This window comes from Rhinolophus ferrumequinum, chromosome 4 (genome assembly GCF_004115265.2).
Source record: "Rhinolophus ferrumequinum isolate MPI-CBG mRhiFer1 chromosome 4, mRhiFer1_v1.p, whole genome shotgun sequence".
Classification (NCBI taxonomy): domain Eukaryota; kingdom Metazoa; phylum Chordata; class Mammalia; order Chiroptera; family Rhinolophidae; genus Rhinolophus; species Rhinolophus ferrumequinum.
The window spans coordinates 9,353,171-9,365,406 of NC_046287.1; the positions used below are offsets into that span (position 1 = coordinate 9,353,171).

The 12,236-nt window shown below is 45.1% G+C and overlaps 1 non-coding gene across 1 annotated transcript; it reads right to left on the reverse strand.

The window, feature by feature from the left end:
• Positions 1-644: 644 nt before the first annotated feature.
• On the reverse strand, positions 645-718 carry TRNAT-GGU (transfer RNA threonine (anticodon GGU)). The gene has a single exon. It is a non-coding gene; the product is annotated as a tRNA-Thr (tRNA).
• Positions 719-12,236: the final 11,518 nt, after the last annotated feature.

Consider the following 12,236-nt stretch of genomic DNA (forward strand, 5'->3'; position numbering starts at 1 on the left):
TATCCTTATCTCAAATCATTCATTACACGTTTCTCTCTGGAGGCCTCGTCGTCTCCAGGGGCTCTGCTGGTCAGTTGGTGCAGGGCTCTCTCTGTGGGCGCAGCAAAGCCCACTGTCACCTGTCTCTCTGTCTTCCCTCTCCCTAACCAGGAAGAAGCTTTTCTAGTCCACAGGGAAAGCTCTGCTCTTAAACTCCACTCTACTCTAGCATCTAACCTATGCCCAAGGTCCTTTTGGGTCTTATAAGAACATTGAACTTTTAGAAAGGAATGCCAGAATGCTTTTTCTTTTCTTTTTTCTGCTTTGTACCCCGTATTATCTCCTCCCTAACATGATGAGTATTGACTGGTCTAGCAGCTTGAATTGGGAGCATGCAGAGTTGAAAAAGTGGACTACCCAGGGAAAAACAGAAAACCAATTAATAATTTTAAATATCCTGCCCCACAAGAGGTAAGAACCTCCCATAGCACTGTTATAGAGTTCGGACGTGAATGTAAAATGCTCAGTATTGAGATTCTCAAACAATAACTGGATACCATAATCCATGCCACCTCTACTCCCTCTCAGAGTTCTAGTGAACTGGAGGGAGGAAGGAAGGCTGTAGTCCTCCCCCCGCTTTCTTTTAAGGAGGGTGCAGCTCACAGTGGCCCATGCGGGGATTGAACCGGCAACCTTGGTGTTACCAGCACCACGCTCTAACCAACTGAGCTAACCAGCCACCCCCTGTAGTGTCCCTTTTGCTAAATCTGTTTCTCCACTTGTTTTCCTTATCTCAGTGTTCTCTCTACTCATTTGTTTGTGTCAGAAATTAGGCAGTTATCTTGAACATCTCTTTTACCTCTCTTTTCCTAATCACTTCCCCAAATCCAATCAATTGTCAAGTCTTGAGTATTCTGTCTTCAGTTCTCTCAGTCTCTCTCCCCCTCCCACCAGCTCTCTCCCATCTCTTTCCTGAACTATTATACTAGTCTCCCCATTGATACCTCAGCATCCATTCTTGCTCACCTTAAATTCTTTCCGCACAAGTCTGACCTGCTTACTCTCTGCAAATGACCTAGCCTCCATCTCTGAGAAAACAGAGGACGTGATTTCTGAGCTCCCTAAATTTACTTCATGTCCTCCTCTGAAATACCTTTGTCTCACTGGTCCTCCTCTTGTCTCCCATATCAAAGCAGGCATATCCTGCATCCTTTCCCAGCCTGTCCTTTTTAGGCCCCCCCAGTCCTCCCCTAACCTAGAGTTACTTGATAAAATACAGGATACCCAAATAAATTGGAATTTCAGATAAACAGTGAACCAGTTTTTTAGTACAAATACATCTGCAATATTGCATGGGGCATCCTTATGCTAAAAAATTATTTACTGTTTATCTGAAATTTATATTTAACTGAGTATTTGTAATTTTAGTTGCTAATCTCCCGACCCTTTCCCTGTCTCCTTAAAATTGTCTCCCCTTCTCTTTGTCCCCTTCCAGTGGACACTTCCACTCATCTTTAAAATCTTCTTAAGTTATGTCCATGGAAAAACTCTTGGAAACAAAAAAACCATTCTCTTGATTTTATTCTCCATTAAGCTTGTACCTCAACCCTATGGTCTACTCTGTTTCAGTTTCCTTACTTGCCTTTTGGTTTTCAGGTCTTCACAATACTTTTTCCAGTTTCACCACTCAACACTCTTCTTAAGTATCATGAATGCTTTCCAAATTCCCTTTCCGGCAATCTTCATATCCAATTAGGCTTTTCATCTGGGTGTCCCGCAGATATTTCTCCTTACACACTCTGTGCTCCCAAATGTTCAACAGTTAACTTCGAATTGCCTCTTGTAATTTATCCCTCTTTCTGTTCTAATTGTTGTAATTTCAAAGCATCTGCCTAGGTAGTTGCCTAGGCTGGAATCCATGGAGTCGTAGTTTTCCTCATTTATCATCCCCAGTATAGTTGGTTACCAGATTTTATGGCTTTTGCCTCTGGAATAAACCTTCCTCAGTTTTTTTTACCTCATTACCTCTCTGTCCCTACTTTAGATTATCAGGCTTCTGTCACTTCTCATTTAAAGTAGTCATTTTTAGGTCAAAGGGGATGCAATATTCTGTGTATTATATATATATGCCAAATTACCTTCAAGGATTGTGCCAAATTTAACTCCTGTCAGGAAATGATAATATTGTTAATTTTAAGGAATCCTTCTTGCCCAAACTGATTGTTGTCTTGGAAAAACAACGCTGTCAATCCAATAGGTTAAAATGCCATTTCAATGTTTTAATTGCATTACTAAGGAAGTTGAACCTTGCTTTTAAAAAACCTCCAGACCTTTGGAAAACTCAATGCTGGATCTAAATCTCCTGCTTAAAATCCTTCATTGTGTCACATTGCTAATGGGATGAAATCTAAAGTTCTTGGCATGACATTTAATACTTTTCACTATCGGGTCCCCGGATATTTTCCCAAATTTTATTTTCCATTATCTCCCCCCCACCCCCCACACACACTAAAAGGGAGTGCAGAAGGAGGGTTAGAATGGTAATTCCCTTGAGGTCAGCAACTGTGACTTTTCCTTCTGCCACCACTGTAATCCTATCTCTAGCACATAGTAGGTGCTTATTGAGTGGAGGGATGATGGGTGAGGATAAGATGAAAGGGGATGAAGGTTTGGGTGGAGAGAAGAGCAAGAAGCAGTAGGGCGAAGGAAAAACAATTGGCTGGTAGGTGGTGAGCAAGAGTTACCCTAGGATTAATGGCTTCCAAATATCTGTTCTCCATAATGGAAGCTATGACAGATAATCTGGGATCATTCACAAAAATGTACACATGGTTGTGTGTGTTGATAATATCTTCACCAATACGCCAGGAAACATGAAATCATTTTCTTGAACAACGATAGCAATCTCTTCACCAGCAATCTTAGGACAGCTTTTTTTTTTTTTTTTTTTTAAGCTGGCTACAACCCCCACCTCTACTCTCTGGGCTTCTGAACCTAGTAGTTTGCTGGCAGGGATTTGCTGACGTTTCTCCACCTTCACCCAAGATGTCAGTCCAAGGGTACCCGGGTCTCTCCTTGAGCGTGTCCTCTTCATGCTGGTCCCTGGACAGCTCCCTCCCTAGCTCAGCACGACCGGCAGAGGGCAGCTCCCAGGTCGTCCTGGCTGCACCCTCTACTGGCCATTAGGAGGTTGCACAACTGCCAAGGAACAGCTTTCCAGAGTTGAAGTAGGGCAACAATCTGTGCAACCCCACAGTATCACAAAGCATTAACTCTGTTTCATCTGCTCTTCCCTGGTGCAAGATGTATGTGCCCCGTATGGCTCAGGCAGGGTCCGAATCCACTGTGGAGCGGACTTGGCAATAACCCCAAATCTCCCGTCTTATTTGAGGGCACAGAGTCCCTTACATATCCATCCCATAGGTCCATTAAGGAGATGTGTGAATTCGACGCTAATATAATGACCCCGAGCCCTATGGTGATGTATAATCAATGTGACAAGACTACCAATTGGTATTAGCATGTTACATATTTGCATTAATTGCAATCTAACCACACATTGTGGTTAAAAATGGTGGGATTGCAGCTAACCGTCCTGATTTATGAAAATAAAGATCAGTGTGGAAATGTCAAGTAGCCAATAACTTTTCTATTCTGAGGCTGCTCCCATTTTTAGGCTGACTGACTCTCATGGTTCATGCTCATTTTACTTAGGGGGGGAAAAAGCAACCCGGAGATGCTGAGAGACTCTTTCCCTAAACCCCCAGCCTCACTGCAGCACAGCCCAGGCTCCGACTGTCAGTCTGACACCCAAGTTGTCATTTTCATCCTGCTGCCTCTCTCCCCAGAGCCTGATGGAGTCTCCTTGAGGCAGCTGGAGGAGTGACAGATAGACATGCTGTAGAGTGGGGCCATTTGAGGCAGCCACGTGAGGTGTGGAAAATGTGATTTATAGGTATTTTTTCCCCAGGGGAAAATGGATTTCATTATTTTCCACCTCAGGTAAGGGGTAAACCTCTGGGCTTGACCTTGGAAGGTTGAGCGGCTGTAATAGTGCTGGCTGAAATGCTGATATAGAGTAAAACCTCATTAAATCAATATTGGTTATTCAAAATCATGCTTGATTGGAAGCAACTGCTTTCCTTCAGCTGCCTGATGCCCCACTGTGCCTTGAACAAAAATATTAGCTACTCTAAAGTGGGTTAAGCTCGTGAAGTTTTTCCTGGTCCTTGGCATTTCAAATTAATAAGGTTTTTATTATTTTTCAAATAGAAGACAGTTCTGAAACACCAAATCCAATATTGATTGTAATCTACTGTCACATGCAAGTTTATTAATGAGAAAATCTTGTCTGTTTCAGTAAAAAAGCCATGCATTTTCTCATCCCACTTACACAGGTGTACAGTGTCTGCTTATTGGAATAAATAAGCTTATGGCTTCCTAGGCAAATAGAAGTTAGGTAAATAAATAGCCATGGGTCATTATCCAAGGCAACAGGCAACAGGAACACAGACAGATGAACTCCATCGTTAATCTAAAGGTTTTTTTAGCCAGAGTGAGACCAGGCTGAAGGGACCGGGAGATCACGGGTGACCTTGGATAATTTTACCTTCCACTTGTTCCCCACCAAACCAAACTAGTGGTAGCAGGCGTTACCACTGGTCATTTGGGTTTTCAATAGAGGATATCGAAGTGCCTCAGAAGAGAATCGGCGGGTAGTCAGAGGTCTGGTTAATCCACAGATTAATAAGCAGCAGCTGTATGCTTATATTCATGCTCACCCCAGAAAGTTCCAGATTTGTCGTGCAGCACGCAGGTCGTCAGAGTGCTGGGCCCTTGAGGCCTTCAGAGGCTGTATTGTATACTTGTATGTCTGCCATCTATTGACTAAAGAGTTTTTGGGGTTTAAGTGAGGCAGGCCATTGGATTAAACTCCTGTTTCCTGTCACCTCTTCCTTCTTTCCTTTGGTCCTCCCCCTGGTTGATGACTTTCCTGTGCTTCTGTTTTCCCAAATTGCTCCAAATACCCAGAGCTCCATTGTGGGGAGCAGGAATGGGTCCAGTGGTGTTAGCGCGGGGCTTCTGAGAAGGTAGAAATTAGACCTGGAATTGGAGAAGGCTGAAAAGTGGGCTATTGGCTGCTTGGGGGTCCTGGCACAGGGGCCGCTTACCACAGGGCCCAGTACGTGGGACTGGGGAGGAGGGCCTGTCCATGTTGATCACATCCTTACCTCAGGGACAGTCCTGGCATCATGAAAACCCATATATATGGATAAAACCAGGCACTTGTTCACTGGGATGTAAACTCTCAGTGATCTACGTCCATCGGCCACGGTAAGATTTCTGGCTGCAGCTCCCATGGCCCGTGTGCCTTTCTCCTTCCCGGGATCCTAACCAGCCAGGTTCCCCTTGTCAACTGTGGGTACGCTACTGGTTTGCCCATGTGGACATAGCGTTAGAGGAGACTAGTTTAAGCCTATTTTGAGAAAACCTGATACATGTAAAGTAGAATTTATAAAACCCAGAAATGAGGGTATGGCCTCTCCCATGACAAAGGGATTCCTTCCAGATTCCTGTAAACCATGGACTTTCCTAGGAGTATTTCCTCATTCTTCAGTTTGCTCACACCCATTGTTAGATGACTCTCTGTTGTGTGAGCAGGGAAGCTCTCCAGGTAGCACAGGGATACCTGCACAGGATGCATTGGGGACATGACTATGGCCAGGAAGCCTGCCATCCAGGGTGGCTGGGTTGGAAAAGTAGCTGAAGACACTCAGCAAATTAAAGACATTTCTCTTTTATCCATCTCTTGCCCTCATTAATTTTCCCCAGTGCATTGTTTTCCCAGGACTGCAGTGAAATGAACCTTGCTCATGACTTGTCTAGTCATAATTAGAGTCTTCCTTTCTCTTGTTAGACAGTAATGCCAATAATGACTGCAAACATTTTGTCTCCTTTTAGAAGGGCGAAGAGCCAAAATCATTATATCTGTGAGTTGATGTCAGATTTATAATGCAGAGATATAAGATTCACACGCTCTGTGTGTGCCAGATTTTCATTAAGCCTTTGGAAGGTTTGAACCATGCATTAAGCAGAGATCCTGCTTTTTTTTTCCTGATGAGTTTTTCTTCCTATTTATTTGTACTGAAAGCCTGAGCTTTCTGTTTACCATGACTCATTTTCAGGGGAGGAAAGAGAGATGGAGGGAGGAGTAGTCATATGAGAAGAGAAGAGGAGGGGGTTAGGGACGAGTCTGAGGGGGATTGTAAGAGGAGGAAAGGGACAGACTAAAGGAGAAAGGGGTAGAGACTGAGAAATAAGGACAAGGTGTGTGTGTGTGTGTGTGTGCGTGCGCGCGTTTAGGAGAAATAGATTGTTTAGAAAGAAGCTGACAAAACAGAGGGAAAAGGTAACTTGATTGACTTACTTTGGCTCGTTCTCTTCACCTGGGCTCACACCCAGACACACCAGAGGAGATAGTTTAAAAATAGAAGGAATCTGTCACCTGTGGTTGAGCAGATTGCTCCCCAGGGGGTGTTTTCCAGGTAGGATCCCAACTATTTTGCACTGCAGAAGAGGTAATTTGCTTCACACAAATGAACACTTGGCTCCTGGGGAGAGTATTTCTTCCTTTCTGCTCACCACAGAATGGGGTCTAATATTCCCAGCCTTGTTGGTGGGAATTACATACCCATAAACCAAGGGAAGGAGATAATTTATGGATTTTGACATTATTTGGAGGAGAGAAATGCAATGACTCTTTCCAAGGCTCCTGACTTGGGGTCCCTATCCCACCCCTGCGTGGCAATCCAAGAATGTTTTAAGAAATTGTGCTGAAGAGCTAGAGACAGAACATATTTTTTTTTGCCGCTGTTGGCAATGATGATTATTTAAGTGTTTAATCTCCCAATGTTCACCCCAAAGTGAAAATTTCTCGATTCACTCCCCCAGGCACTGGGAAAATAGATTTGGAGTTTGATGAGCTGCCTGCTGCTGGCTCCTCTGTTTTCTGGTGTCAAGGTTTCTCAATAGTGGACTCAACAGTTGCATTTTTCACCTACGAAAGAATTGCTATCAGAAAACCAGACAGCGGATAATTGTATTTTGTGAATTGACGGTAAAGCGACTCGGTTTCAGCCAAGGTCCAAAGGCTGATAATGTTCAACCAGGAGAAATGGTTTGTGTGAGCGAATTCATTTTGGGGTGCTCATTTTTATTGGTGGAAAGTCTTATTTGGATTTCTTTTTTTTAAAAAATTCTTCTCCAACGTGCAGCTAGAGGTTCAGAATCCTTAATGGCTTTGGCGACTCCTGCTGTATTTACTGTGAATGCAAGACTCTCAGTAGGACTTCAACCCGAGGCCGCCTCCCATCTCCTCAAACCTACCAGGCAAGAAAATAAAAACACGTGCCCATAAATATCCTCGATGGGCAGCTAATGTCTTGGTACCTCGCCACTGGCTGGACTGGACAAGGAAACATGAGCAGTGGAGTATCTCCCTCCAAGCATACCTGCGGCTGCCCCACCCCTGTCTGGAGCAGAATCAAGATACTTCACCCAAAGTGTGCCCACTGCCCGTGTGGCCCCAGGCTCATCCATCAAAGCTGCCAAAAAGCAAAGCTTCCTTTCCCTTCTCCTACTTGGCCCACCAGGATGATGCCGCGGTTTTCTGGGACTCCAGTTCTGACCATTTTTCACTGGCACTTGAGCCAGATAGAAGGGGAGACCTATGTGCCCATCCTTGCTGTAGAAGAAATGCACCAAGGGAGAGTGAGGAGCCTGTGAGATGGCTCTCGCGCACATTGGACTCGCTCGGGCCCCTGTGAATGCTCTTCAACTCACTTGGAACACCCTCCTCTCTCCAGTCAGCACCCATTTCCCTAAATTTTATTCATTCTTTAAGACTCATTAAATCCCATCTGCTTCATGAAGATTTTTCTGTCTATGAGTTCACTCCCTCCCCTGGTCTCCTACTGTACCTACAATCTGTCCCAGAATTCGATGTGACTATGGACCATGCCTTGGGTTTCTTCTCTCATCTCAGCCTCCCTCCCATGCCCTGCCCAGTACTGGCCCATCATAAAGAAGCTTTGAAAAATGTTTGTTGGTCGACACACTGAGGAGATGAGCTGAACCTCACTCGACTGCCTGCAGTATGGAAGAGCGGCTGAGGACGTCACAGAGTGTTTCACTGTAAGATGATCCCAGTGGGTTTCTGGGTCTGGACCCTCCCTGCAGGGTAATTTTAAGGATAAGAGAACCATGCCCTGCCCCACACCTTCGTACACTACAGTCATGCATCGCTTAACAATGGGAAGGCGTTCTGAGAAATGCATCCTTAGGCGATTTCGTTGTTGTGCGAACAACACAGAGTAACTTACACAAACCTGGATGCTATAAGCTACTACACACCTCGGGTATTGGTACAGCCTGTTGCTCCTGGGCTGCACACCGGTACAGCATGAGCTCTACTGAATACCGTAGGCAATTGTAACACAATGGGAATTATTTGTACATCTAAACAGAAAAGGTACAGTAAAAATATGGTGTATTAGTACTTTTATACACTGGCAGTGCTGTAGGTCTGTTTACACCAGCATCGCCCTAAACACGAGTGATACGTTACGTTACCACATCACAACAGCTACGATGTCACCAGGTACAATCATACGGATTTTTCAATTCTGTTATAATCCTATGGGACCCCTGTCGTATATACAGTCCATCCTTGACTGAAACACCATTATGTGGCACATGACTATTATTTTTATGTAGACCAGGTCCAGATAAAATGACTATGACATGGGAAGGGCAGACACCCCTGGCTGGGGTCTGGTCACCAAACATGAAGCTTTCTGCAAGTGCGTAGGGCTTCCTGATGGTGGGGAGTATAGAATGTTTCAGGATCAGGTTTTTTAAATGTCAGTCTTCAACCCCCTCAGAGCCCCCTAAACAATAGTGTGATTACAATGAGAAGCTGAATTGAAGATCAGGAGGGCGCAGAACAGGGAGTAACCCACTCTGCTGCTAAGGTTGGTGATGGTTGGCTGCTCATGGAAGGCTTCCAAGGGCAGGAGACCTTGGGATTGGTCTCTAGTCAGTCAAGGTCAGGGTCAGGGTCAGGGTCCTCTAGCCTGGCCACAGTAGGGAAGGGCCCCCCAAAGACCTAAAGACATATGCCCCGAACGTGGTGTCCTAGATAGTGGTACACGTGGACGACCTCATTGGTACTGGCAGTACCAGTGCTCTGTCCTGGGCTGTCACAAGCCCAGCAGGTCAGGGTGAGGCAGTGGAGTGTTCTGGTGATTCTACCATCTTGTTCCCCAGACACACAGAGCTGCATAAATAAGAGCCTCCCGGCCGATGGGAGCCCAGGGACAAGGGTGGCCAAACGACTTTCAAAGGCTGGCTGGTGGTGACACATTGAGTTTCACAGCACTTTCTGATGGAAGGGAAGAAGAAATCTGCTTTTATTATTGAATCCAAATGGCAAGTGATAGGGACAGAAGGCTCCATCCCAGGGCGTTCTGGTGTCAGGGACATCTGTCAGAGAGAAGCTCCAAGTGGGCCACTCTCGGGGGTCATCAATTCATTGCACATCAAGTTCCCGAGGGTGGACAACCTGGTGGCCAGTGGCAGTGGCAGCTTGATAAGCACTCTGTGCAATTGCCATGAATTAAAACACAAAAACAAAAGCAACCCTCCCCCCAGTAAACAAACAGACAAACAAACGAAAACTAGAACGTGGCTCTCCCTTCCTATGCTTGGAAGTCGTGGTGATTTTTAATGCCACCTTCAGGATTTGTTGAGAACCTGTTCTGTTTGGCAGCACTGGGTAGTGATTTGGCCCCAGAAAGCTTTGTTTAAAATGAAATGATCTGAAGTGAAACCAAATGAGAGGTGATTTGCCGCAGTGCGGTCACAGACGGACTTCACTCAGTCTCGGCACACTGTTTAGTGAAAGGCATGAGAAGAAGAAGGCCTTAGGGCCTAAGCTCTGAAAACATGGCAGCTGGGACACCGCTGGAGGCCCCGAGGGGGGCAAGCCTGGCATGACGTGCCCAAGGAGAAACACTGCAGGGCTTTTGTCCGTGGTATGCTGTTCTGACCAGTTTGGAGGCTGATTATTATTTATCCATCCATACAGCCATTTGAAAATATTTGTCAGACATTTCTAATGTGCAAGGCATGTGCTAGGCATGGGACATTCAAGGTCATCATAGTTGCTGCACTCCTGGGGCTCACAGTCCAGTCATGACAGCTGATGGCTGAACAATGAATTACATGACTAGCGCGGATCTCATTTGGTCCAAGAGAACAACCAAAGACAATTAGTCTACCAATCTGGTCATTCATTCAGTCATTCTTTCATTTGTTTGATTCAACCTTTATCCACTAATTTCTAGTAGATGCCGAGAACTGTGCTAATGGTTGCTTGAGGAGCTCAGCACTTCATGGAGGTGGCAATGACAATGAAAAGGCACAATGAACTTGAGGACACAGAACCACCAGCTTGGCAGATAGGGTTGGTGGTAGGGGGCTGGCTCGCGGAGGTTCCACAGAGGCAGGAGACATTTAAATTGGGTCTTGAGGGAAGAGAATTGGGAGGAAAAGAAGAGGAAGGGAAGTGACACCTAGAGGGAATATGACCAGGCAGAGGCACCCGCAGAGACAGAGGCTCAGAGAAGTGAGGAAGTGGGCTCACTTTTGGATGGCCAAGTAGAAGTGGCCAGGTGTAGGGATAGAGGCTGCCTCTTTCCTTCCTTCTTCCTCCCTCCCTCCCTCCTGCCCTCCCTCCCTCCCTGTCTCCCTCCCTCCCTTTCTACCTTTTGCTTCAGGCTCTGTCTGTAAATGTTGAATTTGTATGCTGCTGAGATGAAATCTTAGAAGATTCAAAATTCTACCATCTGACTTTGAACAGGAGCAGGAGCCGTAAAAATGTGGGCATGACACAGCCAAAACTTCAAAATGCAACCTTGCCTTCATTCTTCAAATTAGAGGCCAAAATCAATGTTGTTTGTTTCTCTAAATCCTCTACTTGTTACTGAGAAAAGTCTCCAAATTTCCTGGAGAGGTGATCACAGTAAGAATGCCGTGGATATACATACTTCAAAACATCTGCTTCTCTCTTCAATTAGTTCTGATGATTAAAGCGGTTTGCCTATAGGCCAGGATTCAGGGACAAAGGCAGTGTTTGTATTGGCTGGGTCCCTAGGGCTGCGAATCCCCACCCTGGGAAGGGTAGTTTTCATGAGAGCTATTGCTACTCTGGATTTCTGCAAAGTAACATTTCAGGGGCAATCTGTATGCGTTAACAAATGATGCTATTATGGAGAAAGCTGGAATTACTTCTAATCATTCCACAAGGGAGATTTTAAAACTTGCAGACAATTTTGCTATTTTGTCAGTTGGGCCAGGACCCATTTAAACTTTCCAGCTGTATTAATTTTTAATTTAAATTTAATGAAATTAATTCAAATTAATAAGGTGACCATTATCAATTTCCTTTCCTATTAGTTCCTTAATGCTTTGGCAAATTGCATTCTAAACTTCTCCTTCAACAAGCTGGATACATATTCATGGGGTTCCTAAGAAAAGATGAATTTGATCTTGATATGCTAATCCATAGCCTTGGCAGCAATCAGGGAGCAGCTAGGGAGCAAAGTGCATTGTGGTATTAATTATGAATCAGGCATTAAGAATTGGTAAATAATTAAAGCTTCATGTGTCACAACACAGGGATCAGTGTGTTTTTCCATTTCCGAATGCATTTGGGGGGCTACTTCTCATCCTGTTTTGATACCGCCTCAACATAAATTGGGATGCAGATGGGTAACTCATTCGTAGTAAACTTGTAGTGCAGAATTTTAACCTTATTGAACTGCTGATATGGGAATACATTCAATTTCAGAAGCTGAGACTCTGAGTTCCTAGGAGCTTTTGGGTCATCAGCACCCTCCCCCCAAAGTTTCTTCCCTCTTTGGGGTTCTGTGCAGAGGAATCATGCATTGGGCAGGAGGCTGGAGGAGATGTCCTCAGGGGCCTGGCTACTCCAAGGGTGGTCTGCAGGTCAGCGCATCTACATCCCCTAGGAACTGGTTGAAATGCAGAGTCTTAGGCCCACCCCACAGGAAACTGCATTTTTAACTTGATCCCCAGATGGTTCGTTTGTACAGTACGGTACTGCTGAGGTACCTTCCCGCTTGAGGAATTTGTGATTCTCTAATTTCCTTGGCTTCCTCCTCTGCAATGGAAAG